At 46.3% G+C, this 13,402-nt stretch overlaps 1 protein-coding gene across 1 annotated transcript in view; it reads left to right on the forward strand.

Moving 5' to 3' along the window:
- LOC121293687 (carbonic anhydrase-related protein 10) overlaps nucleotides 1–13,402 on the forward strand; it is a 468,778-nt gene that overhangs the window by 344,323 nt on the left and 111,053 nt on the right. The gene's annotated exons all lie outside the window — the stretch shown is intronic.

Consider the following 13,402-nt stretch of genomic DNA (forward strand, 5'->3'; position numbering starts at 1 on the left):
CTGGGTTGGGGGGATATATGTACCGGGCGGAGGGGGATATATGTACTGGGGTGGGGGGATATATGTACCGGGGGAAGGGGATATATGTATCGGGGGAGAGGGAAGGGGGGAGGTGGGATGTATGTACCGGGAGGGAGGAAGATGTAAGTATAAATCACTGTAGGTGGCAGGGCAAATTGCGAAAGTGGTTAAATAAGGCACACAGGGTTCTGGGCTTTGTAAGTAGATACATGGAGTACAAAACCCAAGGAGGCAATGATGAACCTTCATAAAAGACTGGCTGAGCCTCAGCTGGAGTCTTGTGTCCGGTTCTGGGCACCGCACTTTAGGAAGGATGTGAAGGGTTTGGAGAAAGTGCAGAGAGCGGTTCCAGGGATGAGGGAGTTCAGTTACGTGGAGAGATTGAATAAACTGAACGTGTTCACCTTAGAGAAGAGGACATTGAGAGGAGATTTGATAGAGGTGTTCAAAATTATGAGGAGTCTGGACAGAATAGATAGGGAGAAACCATTCCCATTGGCGGATGGATCGAGAACCAGAGGGACACGGATTTAAGTTGATCAGCATAAGAAGCAACAGAAACACGAGGAGAAATTAAAGAAGTGAATAGGAAAGTGTTTGGTTCATTGAGATTTTATACATTTGACAGGAATAATGTGAAATTATGGATTTGTCTCTCCTGTGTTGAAAATGTAGACTGTTACCATTCCTAGCCTAAGGTGGACTGCATCTGACCAAGTGCTAGGAATCGCAATATTCATTTCCCAGGATGTCCTCAATGCACAGGGAGCAGCGGAGATGTAGAGTTCAACTGTGTGAATTCAACACTTATCAATGTGAAGCATGTTGGGGCTGGAGAATGGTATACATATCACCGTTCCTTCACTGTCGCTGAGTCAAAATCCTGGAACTCCCTTCCTAACAGCACTGTGGGTGTACCTACACCACGTGGCCTGCAGCGGTTCAAGAAGGCAGCTCACCCCCCACCTTCTCAAGGGCAATTAAGGATGGGCTGGCCTTGCCAACGATACTCACGTCCCATGAGTGAATAATATTTTTTAACAATTAGGAAAAAGGGTGAAGCTTGGTCCTTTTGGGGTCTAGTAATTGTTTTGTTCCAATAAGAGAAATGGTGGGGAAGCTGGGGGCTATGTTGCAGGCAGAGTCACATGGACAAATGTGGGTTCATTAAGGAAGGCCAAAGTGGATTTGTGATGGGAAAATTGTGTTTAACTAACTTGTTGGAGTTTTTTGAAGAGGTAACAGGGGGTTGATGAGGGCAGTGCTGTTGATGTGGTGTACATGGATTTCCAAAAGGCATTTGATACAGTGCCACACAACAGACTTGTGAGAAAAGTTATAGTTCATGGAATAAAAGAGAAAGTAGCAACATGGATACAGAATTGGCTGAGTGGCAGGAAACAGAGTAGTGATTAATGGATGTTTTTCGGGCTGGAGGAAGGTTTGTAGTGGAGTGCCCCAGGGGTCAGTGTCGGGACCCTTGCTTTTCCTGATATATGTTAATGACCTAGACCTTTGTTACAGGGCACAGTTTTCAAAATTTGTGGAAGATATGAAACTTGGAAATTGTGAACTGTGAGGAGGATAACGTAGAATTTGAAAGGACATAGATAAGTTGGTGGAGTGGGCAGATAGACAGCAGATGAAGTTCAATGCAAAGAAATGTGAAGTGATTCATTTTGGTAGGAAAAACTTGAAGAGACAGTATAAAATAGGAGGTACAACTCTGAAGGGGGTGCAGGAGCAGAGGAGCCTGGGTGTGTATGTGTATAAGTCATTGAAGGTGGCAGGACAGGTTGAGAGAGTGGTTAATAAAGTATACAGTATCCTAGACTTTATTAATAGGGGTATGGAGTACAAAGAGGTTATATTGAATGTGTATAAGACGCTAGTTCAGCCTCAACAAGAGTATTGCACCCAATTCTTGGTGCTGCACTTTAGGAAGGATGTGAAGGCATTGGAGAGAGTGCAGAAAAGATTCACAAGAATAGTTCCAGGGTGAGGAACTTCAGTTATGAAGATAGACTGGAGAAGTTAGGACTGTCTTCCTTGGAAAAAGGAAGGTTGAGAGGAGATTTGATGGATAATTTTGGCTTCATGAGCATCCTGGAGTTTTGTCACTCCGTCATTTCCAGGCTTTCAGCCGTCTGAGTCCGAAACTCTGGAACTCCCTCCTTAAAACTCAATCTCCATCTCTCCACCTCTCTCTCCTTTTTAAACACTGTCCTTAAAACCTTCCTCTTTGATCAATCACCTGTCAGAATATCTCTTGACCTGACTTGCTGTCAGATTTATGTTTTATTAGGCATCCTGTGAAAATACTTTGGGGATGTTTAATGGGTTGAAAGTTCCTGCTGGCTGTTATTGTAATGAACAAGAGCTCTCCACATCACTGAGCCTTCCCTAACTCTCCGTTCCAGCCTCCCCTCACACACAGCCTGATATATAACAGAATATCACAGGGACAACCCCACAATTTCCTGATGCAGGAGTCTGTGGCAGAACTGCGTGCTAGAACAGGCTTCAGAATCCCCCAGAGCGACTCACCAATCACGCACACGCCCAGTCACTGAGGGGTTAACTACACATTGGTGTCAGCTGAGGAGTTGCAATATTGATTTACTATCCTGCACCCATTCATGATGCTACATCGGTCACACATATTAACTGAACCAGGCTGGGGCTGGATATCATCAGCAAGAGCCCTCTCCGAACTGACTGCATCGAAATTATTCCATTGATTCCTTGTCTGCGCGGATTGGGAAGACATGACATTTCCTCCAAACACTACAATGGAGTAATGTCCACTGAATATCAAGGAAGATCAGCAAACCTAATGACATCTTAAGAATATAAATTGAAACATTCAGATAGTTTCCCCGAGGGACGGAGCACAGGGGACAACACAGAAAGATTCAATATAAACAGCAATCATCTTCAGACCCTGCCTCAAAGGCCAATTAGGCACCTCCTGTGTTGTATTTTTGTTCTGAAGTTTCTTCTCCTCCTGCCCAATTCTCCCAGGAGTATCAGCTGTTTGCAGAGTTACAGACAAAGCTGATCAGTGCCTCGCTTATTCCAGGGTCACCAGACCAATCGTAGTTCCTGGGTCTTCAGTTCTGTGACTTCAAGTCAGACTCCAGAGATTTCAGCACACAACCTAGGCCAACACTCCCAGTACAATACTGAGGGAGTGCTGCACTGTCAGAGGGTCAGTACTGAGGGAATGCTGCACTGTCAGAAGGTCAGTACTAAGGGAGTGCTGCACTGTCAGAGGGTCAGTACTGAGGGAGTGCCGCACAGTCAGAGGGTCAGTATTGAGGGAGTGCTGCACTGTCGGAGTGTCAGTACTGAGGGAGTGCTGCACTGTCAGAGGGTCAGTACTGAGGGAGTGCTACACTGTCAGAGGGTCAGTACTGAGGGAGTGCTGCACTGTCGGAGGGTCAGTACTGAGGGAGTGCTGCACTGTCAGAGTGTCAGTACTGAGGGAGTGCTGCACTGTCAGAGGGTCAGTACTGAGGGAGTGCTGCACTGTCAGAGCGTCAGTACTGAGGAAGTGCTGCACTGTCAGAGGGTCAGTACTGAGGGAGTGCTGCACTGTCAGAGGGTCAGTACTGAGGGAATGCTGCACTGTCAGAGGGTCAGTACTGAGGGAGTGCTGCACTGTCAGAGGGTCAGTACTGAGGGAATGCTGCACTGTCAGACGGTAAGTACTGAGGGAGTGCTGCACTGTCAGAGGGTCAGTACTGAGGGAGTGCTGCACTGTCACACGGTAAGTACTGAGGGAGTGCTGCACTGTCAGAGGGTCAGTGCTGAGGGAATGCTGCACTGTCGGAGGTGCTGTCTTTTGGATGAGACTTTAAACTGAGGCCCTGTATGCCCTCTCAGGTAGAAGTAAAAGGCTATTATTTTGAAGTAGAGCAGGAGGGTTCACCCCGATGTCCTGGCCAATATTTAACCCACAGCCAACAGCACTAAAGAAAAGCTGATTATCTGGTCATTATGACATTGCTGTTTATGGGAGTTTGCTGTGTGCAGATTGGCTGCCATATTTCTTTCATTACAACTGTGACTACGTTTCAAAAACACTTTATCGTCTGTGAAGCACTTTGGGATGTCTTGAGGTACTGGATAAATAGACAGCCCTCCTCTTGTTTCCCCTTTCTTGTCCCCGATATTCTGAGGCAAAGGTTCAGAGGATAAAGACGAGGTACAAAGTGAGAACTCAGGCTTGAGTTTTGAAAACACAAACATTGCCAGAGGGAAGAAGAGGCTGAGGGAAGGAGAGATCGAGGGAAGGGGAGACTGAGGGAAGGGGAGACTGAGGGCAGGGTAGACTGAAGGAAGGGGAGACTGAGGGAAGGAGAGATCGAGGGAAGGGGAGACTGAGGGAAGGGGAGACTGAGGGCAGGGTAGACTGAGGGAAGGGGAGACTGAGGGAAGGAGAGATCGAGGGAAGGGGAGACTGAGGGCAGGGTAGACTGAGGGCCGGGTAGACTGAGGGAAGGGGAGACTGAGGGAAGGGGAGACTGAGGGCAGGGTAGACTGAGGGAAGGGGAGACTGAGGGAAGGAGAGATCGAGGGAAGGGGAGACTGAGGGCAGGGTAGACTGAGGGCCGGGTAGACTGAGGGAAGGGGAGACTGAGGGAAGGGGAGATCGAGGGAAGGGGAGACTGAGGGAAGAGGAGATCGAGGGAAGGGGAGACTGAGGGCAGGGGAGACTGAAGGAAGAGGAGATCGAGGGAAGGAGAGTCTGAGGGAAGGGGAGACTGAGGGAAGGGGAGACTGAGGGCAGGGGAGACTGAGGGAAGGGGAGACTGAGGGAAGGGGAGATCGAGGGAAGGGGAGACTGACAGAAGGGGACATCGAGGGAAGAGGAGATCGAGGGAAGAGGAGAATGAGGGAAGGGGAGACTGAGGGAAGGGATGGAACCAGCTAGGACAGGAGATGTTGCCTTGACTCCCGAGTGATGATGAGAGGAGGGAGAGTGGGCGAGAGGGGACAGGGAGGGGTGATTTGAGGTTAAGAGGGGAAAGGGGGAGAAGTGAGAAGGAGAGCAGTCTGGATAATAGCGAGGCAGAGAAATGATGGCAAGAGCTGAGGGAGGCTCAATGATCAGGTTAATCCTCTGTGTAGTGTTACCAACCATCCCAAGCTATCCTGAAATGTCAGGAATTGAATATTAATCTCCTGGACTCAGTGATAACTAACACTCAGGAGTAAAGAACATGGACAATAAACAAAATCATATTGTTTGTTTCATTCTCCCTGACATTTTCATTATTAATGATAAAAATATTGAACATGGAGAAACAAGCCGTTTGACCAACAGTCAAGATTCATCCAATCAAATAGCAAATATTCTGCTTGCTTTCTGATTGGCTGTGCAACAGTATTGTCCTCAGAGAATGGACCAATGACAAGAGTGTGGAAGGCAGGGCAACTGGGTACCTTGAGGTCATGTGATGATAACTTCAAGAATCCACCCAAGTAGAGTTGGCAGCTCCGATCAGTATCACATGCAGAATTCCAGGAATCACTGAATCTCACAGTGCAGAAGAGGCCCTTTGGCCCATCGAGTCTGCACCGACACGTGAGAAACACCTGACCTACCTACCTAATCCCATTTACCAGCACTTGGCCCATAGCCTTGAATGTTATGACGATGCCAAGTGCTCATCCAGCTACTTTTTAAAGGATGTGAGGCAACCCGCCTCCACCACCCTCCCAGGCAGCGCATTCCAGACCGTCACCACCCTCTGGGTAAAAAAGTTTTTCCTCACACCCCCCCTAAACCTCCTGCCCCTCACCTTGAACTTATGCCCCCTCGTGACTGACCCTTCAACCAAGGAGAACAGCTGCTCCCTATCCACCCTGTCCATGCCCCTCATAACCTTGTACCCCTCGATCAGGTCGTCCCTCAGGAGATGGAATAGAGGGCTTCCGCACATGGAGGCAAGATTCAAATCCCTCAGGCTGTAGGAATCGAGGATCATCTCCTTATGTCCTATTCCCATCTCACTCCTTTCCAGAAACTTGTGGATAACCCCCCCCCCGCCCCCTTCCCTTTGACAAGTCTACAAACATTCAAAATTCAAGACTGGCATCTTCAAACCCCCACTGCATCTTACCTTCTGCTCCTTTCTGTCACCCGCTGCTGTTCCTGCATCCTGAGCCTTTGCTTTGGATGCTTGGCAATGCAGTTTGGTAGCTCAGGGCCTGTGACTGTCTAGAACACCCGGAAATAAGCCCCATACAGAGCTCAGAACTGCCGAGAGGAAAAGAAGGAATCCTGTGATCATAAAATCATAAGAAAAAGGAGCAGGACTAGGCCATTCAGCTCGTTGAGCCTGTTCCTCCATTCGATAAGATCATGGCTGATCTGATTGTATCCTTAACTCCATTTTCCTGCCTGTTCCCCCATAACTTTGACTCCCCTGGTCAATCAAAAATCTGTCTAACTCAGCCTTGAATATATTCAATGGCCCAGCCTCCACTGCTCTCTGTGGGAGAGAATTCCAAAGACTAACAATCCCCTGAGAGAAGAAATTCCTCCTCACCTCCATCTTAAATGGGAGACCCTTTATTTTTAAACCATGCCCCTTGGTTCTAGATTCCCCCATAAGGGGTAACATCCTCTCAGTATCCACCCTAACAAGCCCCCTCAGGATATTATATATTTCAATCAGATCACCTCTCATTCTTCTAAACTCCAGCAAGCATTGGCCCAACCTGCTCAACCTTCCCTCATAAGATTACCCCTTCATCCCCGGAATCAGGCGAGTGAACCTTCTCTGAACTGCTTCTCATGCAAATATATCCCTCCTTAGATAATGTCTGTGCATTAGTGTGAATCTGGGGTCAGAAATAAAGCAGTTTCATACCAGCATTAACTTCAAATTGATATGATGATTATCATTAATCCCTGTTGCTATAGATGTGATTGCTGCATTACTGGGTACAAAAGAAAAATATAATCCTCTTAGACAACAATAGACCCGTCAGCTTAGCATCGGTGGAATCCTGGAGTAATGGAATTCTCCCTGTTATGGACAGGGGAGGAAGACAAAACTGAACTCCTTTAATTTCTCTCTGTTTGTCTGTAAGCATACGGACATACAAACAAGGAGCAGGCGTAGACTATTCGACCCCTCGATCCTGCTCTGCCATTTAATAAGGTCATGGCTGATCTGAAAGTAACCTCAAATCTGCATCCCGCTACCCCCAATAGCCTATCACTCCCTTGCTTACCAAGAATCTATCCACATCTGCCTTAAAAATATTGAAAGACTGCTTCCACCACCTTTTCAGGAAGAGAGTTCCAAAGACTCACGAGCCTCAAAAAAATTTGCCTCATCTTCATTCTAATGAGTGACCCCTTAGTTTTAAACAGTGACCCCTAGTTCTAGATTGTCCCACAAGAGGAAACATTCTCTCCACATCCACCCCGTCAAGACCCCTCAGGATCTTATATGTTTCAATCAGGTCACCTCTTACAGTTCTAAACTCCAGAGGATACAAGTCTAGCATGTCCAACCTTTCCTCATAAAACAACCCACCCATTCCAGGTATTAATCTAATAAATCTTCTCTGAACTTCCTCCCACACATTTACATCCTTCCTTAAATAAGGTGACCAATACTGTACACAGTACACCAAATGTGGTCTCACTAATGTCCTGTACAACTGAAGCATAACCTCCCTCCTTCTGTATTCTATTCCCCTCACAATAAATGAGAACACTCTATTAGCTTTCCTAATTACCTGTTGTACCTCCATACTGGCCTTTTGTGATTCAGAGCGGAGGTGTTTTAATTTTTGAAATAGGTCGTGGTGTGCTTCCTCAAACTCTCTGTATATAAGATCAATTTTTAAAGTGACTCGCAGCAAACTCTCTTTAGGGCTAAATCAGAAGTATAGTTTATTCACACATTCAACCCAGGGAATGGTCACAGCTTCACTCACACACAGAAGCACACAGTAAGAAGATAGGAAAGAGAAGGTTTTACAGCAAGAAGAATAGCTAAAAATAAAAATAACCACAGATGTGGATATCAGTTCCTGTGATTTCCAGAGTCCAGAAAGTCAGACTCTAGTGAGGATTTCTTCACAGAGGAGTTCCAGTTCAGGAGGGTGCAGCTAACTGAAGCAGGAGCTGCACAATTCCTTTAAAGTTGATGGGGGTGCAGTGAGATGAGGCGATAGCAGGAAACATCCAGAGAAACAGGCTCCAAGGAGGCTTGGACTTGATACAGGTTGTTGGTCAGCCTGGAGTCCTGTTTTGATGTTTGCAGGCTGGAGTTTGAACAGCAGACTGAGCCGCAAGTCTAGAAATGTAATATTAAAATTTTCCAAAGGCTAGAAGCTTAGTTCATGTAACGTTGCCCATTAATGAGTCAGTTGCAGACTAACAAGCAGTTTCTGTGCCTCTTGTCAAAAATCATTGCTCATCTTAAGAGATAGATTGAGGCTTTTAGCGCATTTGCAGGTATAACGTCTTTTGATGGCTCTCCCTTTATAATAGGACCAGGCTGGGGAGACTGATTATCCGTTGGCCCCCGGTTTTATTGATTGTAATGCGTCCTACAATGAGAGGTGTGAGATTCTGTAAGGATTGGGGTTGAGCTTTTGACCTGTAATTGCTGTGGGAAATTTTCAGAAACTGTAGCCAACCCTGTGAATCATGAGACCCGTAGCAGCCATCTTCTAGTTCAGCAAAGTCCACTTCTTAAATGAGCAAAAAGGTCATGTTTGATTTAATAGCTTATGGTCTCTTTCATGTCATAGGGACATGACAGTACTAAAGGAGAAACTAAAAGAACACCTAGAACTGAAAAATGTAATAATAAATAGTCCATATGGATTCAAAAGGAAAAGCCTTGCTTTGACCAATGTCATCAAATTCTTTGATGAGGTAACAGAGAAAGTGGGCTAGAGGAATGAAATCAATGTCACTGTTATTGATGTCACAATGTGTGAACGCATTGTCTTCCCTTGGGGGCAGTGTGATTGAGTTAGGTGGAGGGGGTCTCACCAGGGAATAATAGCTGAAGCTTAGCTCAGTTTCAGGAACACTTTGATTTAGGGTTTCCAACCCTCCAGGATTGGCTGGACTCTCCAGGAATTGAAGGTCAATCTCCAGGACACTGCTGTGCGCAACCCCAGAGAAAAATCATCGGGAAATCAAAAAAGATTATTTTTTTGTCATTTTCTTTGAACATTTCCGGATATTAAAGTATTGAAAATGGGGGGAAAAAGGCTGTTTGGCTGACAATCAAGCATCATCCATTTGGGTACTGAGTCTTTTTGCTTTCTAATTGGTGTAGGAAGGCAGTGCATCACAAGGATGGATGTGTTGGCTGACTAATGGCTGAAGTGTGGGGACAAGTCATATGGTGAAACCTCCAGGAATACATTTAATCACAGTTAATGGCAACTCTAGTTTGATTAGACTATTGCCTCAGATGAAATAATAAAGTCTCAAAGGCATATCCACAGAGATATAATCAAATCAAATTTGATGCATAAGGGGTATCAGGACAGGTGACTAAAAGCTTGATCCAAGAGTTTAAGGAGCATCTTAAAGGAGGAGGGAGAGGAGAAGATGTTTAGGGAGGGAATTCCAAAGCTTAAAACCCAGACAGCTGAAGGCATGGCCGCCAATGGTGTAACGATGAAAGTCAGGGATACTATAGAGGCCGGAATTGGAGGAGCACAGAGATCTCAGAGAGCTGTACATCTGGAGGAGATTACAGAGATAGAGAGGGGGAGGCCAAGGAAGAACTTGAAAAGGGGGATGCCAAAGGAGTGAAACTGTGTAGCTAGCCTATGAGTTGATTACTGTCTCAGTTCCGTTCAGTGGGCCTGATTGTGAATCAGACATTCCTGCCCTGCTCCCTGCTGCTTGAGAGAGTTGAGATAACTTCAGAAGAAATTCTGTCTGATCTGATCTGAGTTCCAGCTGTCACTTATTAATCCCAATGTAAACAATCAGTGTTTTCACACTTCGGTGCACTGACCAACAACACGGTCCCTATCACACTCTGACCCGTCTAACAAAAAGAGCTTGCAGTTACATAGCACCTTTCATTACTCCAGCACCCCTGGGACACACAGTACAGAACCCATAAAACCTCCAGCCCAGCACCCATGGGACCTCCAGCCCAGCACCCATAAAACCTCCAGCCCAGCACCCATGGGACCTCCAGCCAGCACCCATGGGACCTCCAGCCCAGCACCCATGGGACCTCCAGCCCAGCACCCCTGGGACCCGCAGTACAGCAACCGTGGACCTATGGGACCTGCAACATGGGACCCCAGTCTGTCACCCATGGGACAAGCACCCATGGAATTTGCCCTTCATTGCTGGAACTGCCCACCCCACCCTGTGCCAGCCAGGAGGAGTCAGGCTGAGGAATGGAGAGGGATGGGGCAAAGGAATATCAGACCAGGAGATGGCCAGTTATACCATTCAATGAGATCACAACTGTTCAATATCTAACCCCATCTACACCCACCTTTGGCCATATTCCTAAAAAAAATCTAACAACCTCAGATTTAAAATTGACAGCTGATCTCATGTCAATTCCCATTTGTGGAAGAGAGTTCCAAACTCCCCCCACCATTTGTGTGTAGAAGTGTTTCCTAATCTCGCTCCTCAAAGGGCTGGTTCTAATTTTGAGACACTGCCCCCTAGTCCTAGTCTCCCCAAGCAGTGGGAATAGTTTCTCTCTATCTACCCTATCTGTTTCCATTAATATCATGAAAACGTTGATCAAGTCACCCTTAACTTTCCAAATTTCAGGGAATACAAACCTCATTCATGTAACCTCTCACAGTGAAGAGGGGAGAAGAAATTACAGGCCTGTGAGCCTTCCGTCAGTGATAGGGAAATTATTGGAGAAGATTCTTTGTGACAGGATTTACTACCATTTGGAAGCAAATGGGTGTATTAGTGAGAGGCAGCATGGTTTTGTGAAGGGGAGGTCATGTCTCACTAACTTGATCAAGTTTTTCGAGGAAGTGACAAAGATGATTGATGATGGAAGTGCAGTGGATGATACCTACATGGATTTCAGTAAGGCCTTTGACAAGGTCCCTCATGGCAGACTGGTACAGAAGGTAAAGTCACACAGGATCAGAGGTGAGCTGGCAGGATGGATACAGAATTGGCTTGGTCATAGAAGACAGAGGGTAGCAATGGAAGGGTGCTTTTCTGAATGGAGAGCTGTGACTGGTGGAGTTCCGCAGTGATCAGTGCTGGGACCTTTGCTGTTTGTAGTATACATAAATGATTTGGAGGAAAATGTAACTGGGCTAATTAGTAAGTTTGCAGACGACACTAAGGTTGGAGGAGTTCCAGATAGTGAAGAGGATTGTCAAAGGATACAACGGGATATAGATCGGTTGGAGACTTGGGCGGAGAAATGGCAGATGGAGTTTAATCCGGACAAATGCGAGGTAATGCATTTTGGAAGGTCTAATACAGGCAGGAATTATACAGTAAATGGCAGAACCCTTAAGTGCATCGACGGGCAGAGGGATCTGGGTGTACAGGTCCACAGGTCACTGAAAGTGGCAATGCAGGTGGATAAGGTAGTCAGGAAGGCATATGGCATGCTTGCCTTCATCTGCAGGGGTATTGAGTATAAAAGCTGGGAAGTCATGCTGCAGCTGTATAGAAACTTGGTTAAGCCACACTTGGAATATTGCGTGCAGTTCTGGTCACCACATTACCAGAAGGATATGGAGGCGTTGGAGAGGGTGCAGACGAGGTTTACCAGGATGATGCCTGGTCTGGAGGTTATTAGCTATGAGGAGAGGTTGGAGAAGCTCAGATTATTCTCACTAGAGCGACGGAGATTGAGGGGTGACTTGATAGAAGTTTACAAAATTATGAGTGGCATGGACAGAGTAGATAGTCAGAAGTTTTTTCCCAGGGTGGAAGAGTCAATTACTAGGGGACATAGATTTAAGGTGAGGGGAGAAAACTATAGAGGAGATGTGCAGGGCAAGTTTTTTATGCAGAGGGTAGTGAGTGTCTGGAATTTGCTGCCAGAGGAGATGGTGGAAGCAGGTACGATAGTGGTGTTTAAGAGGCAGCTTGACAAATACATGAATAGGATGGTAATAGAGGGATACGGACCCCGGAAGTGCAAAATGTTTTAGTTGACGGGCAATATGATCGGCGCAGGCTTGGAGGGCCGAAGGGCCTGTTCCTGTGCTGTACTTTTCTTTGTTCTTTGTTCTTTGTAATTTAGCCCTAGAGGTCCAGGTATCATTCTGGTAAATCTACACTGGATCCCTCCAAGGCCAATATACCCTTCCAGAGTGTGGTGCCCAGAACTGAAACACTGGCAGAGGAAGGCAGGAGGGGGAAGGGGCATGGGGAAGAGGGAAGAAGGAAGGAGCAATGGGCTCGGGGAGGGACAGGAAGAGGATGGAAGGGAAGGGGGAGAAGCAGGTGGAGGAGGGGAGTAGAGGAGGAGAAGAGGGGATGGGGATGAGGGAAGGGGAGGGGAGGGATGTGGGTGGATGATGCTGTTAAACCAAGAGGCATTTTCTTGGTTGGTTTCTGGAGAAATGTCATTTTAAACAACTTTGCTTTCAGTGGCCTGGTGCCTGTGCTACTTTGATTTTTACTTTGAGTGGTTAGGATTCACTCTAATGGTTCATATGATGAAATAAAACAGGGCTGAAATCATTTCATATTCAATCTACTTCCTGCTTCAGTTGAAATGCATTAAGTCATAAGCAATTCTGGTAAATAGATTGGATTGGAGTGATCTAACAGACAGGCAGAATTATATTTTCTTTTGGAACAACACTTTAACACAGTTCATTCATAAGAAAATCGAAGCTTTATTTGTCATCAAATATTTTCATCTGGCCTGATGAGATAAAGTGCTATCAGACATCGAGAGGTCAGTGCGAGCTGTGTCCATGAGCAGATCTGAGAAATCATTAAATGGAACAATATAGCCAGAACGAGGAAGCACTCAGGAGATATTCTGATTTTACTGTCTGCTCCACAGATGTGTATCTCTCAAAACCTGTCCAGGTGGGTTTGATAGAAGATTAATGTGTACTTCATCCCTCTATTGCTCTATTATACTATCTTTATGAACTATCTCTCACTCTTCCTTCCATCCTCTCTCTCCCCTACATCTCCCTCCCCATCTTTCTCTCTGTCTCTGATCTCTGTCTCAATCATTCTCTCTTTCTGTTGCCTTTCCCTATTTGTTGCTCTCCCTGGTCCCTCTCTCTCTCTGTCTCTCTTTCTTTTCCCATTTGTCCTTCTTGGTCTCTCTTTCTCTCCCCGTCTCTCTCCCCCCCCTCCCCCATCTCTCCATATATCTCTCTCTACATCTCTCCCCCTCTC

This window comes from Carcharodon carcharias, chromosome 22 (genome assembly GCF_017639515.1).
Source record: "Carcharodon carcharias isolate sCarCar2 chromosome 22, sCarCar2.pri, whole genome shotgun sequence".
Lineage (NCBI taxonomy): Eukaryota > Metazoa > Chordata > Chondrichthyes > Lamniformes > Lamnidae > Carcharodon > Carcharodon carcharias.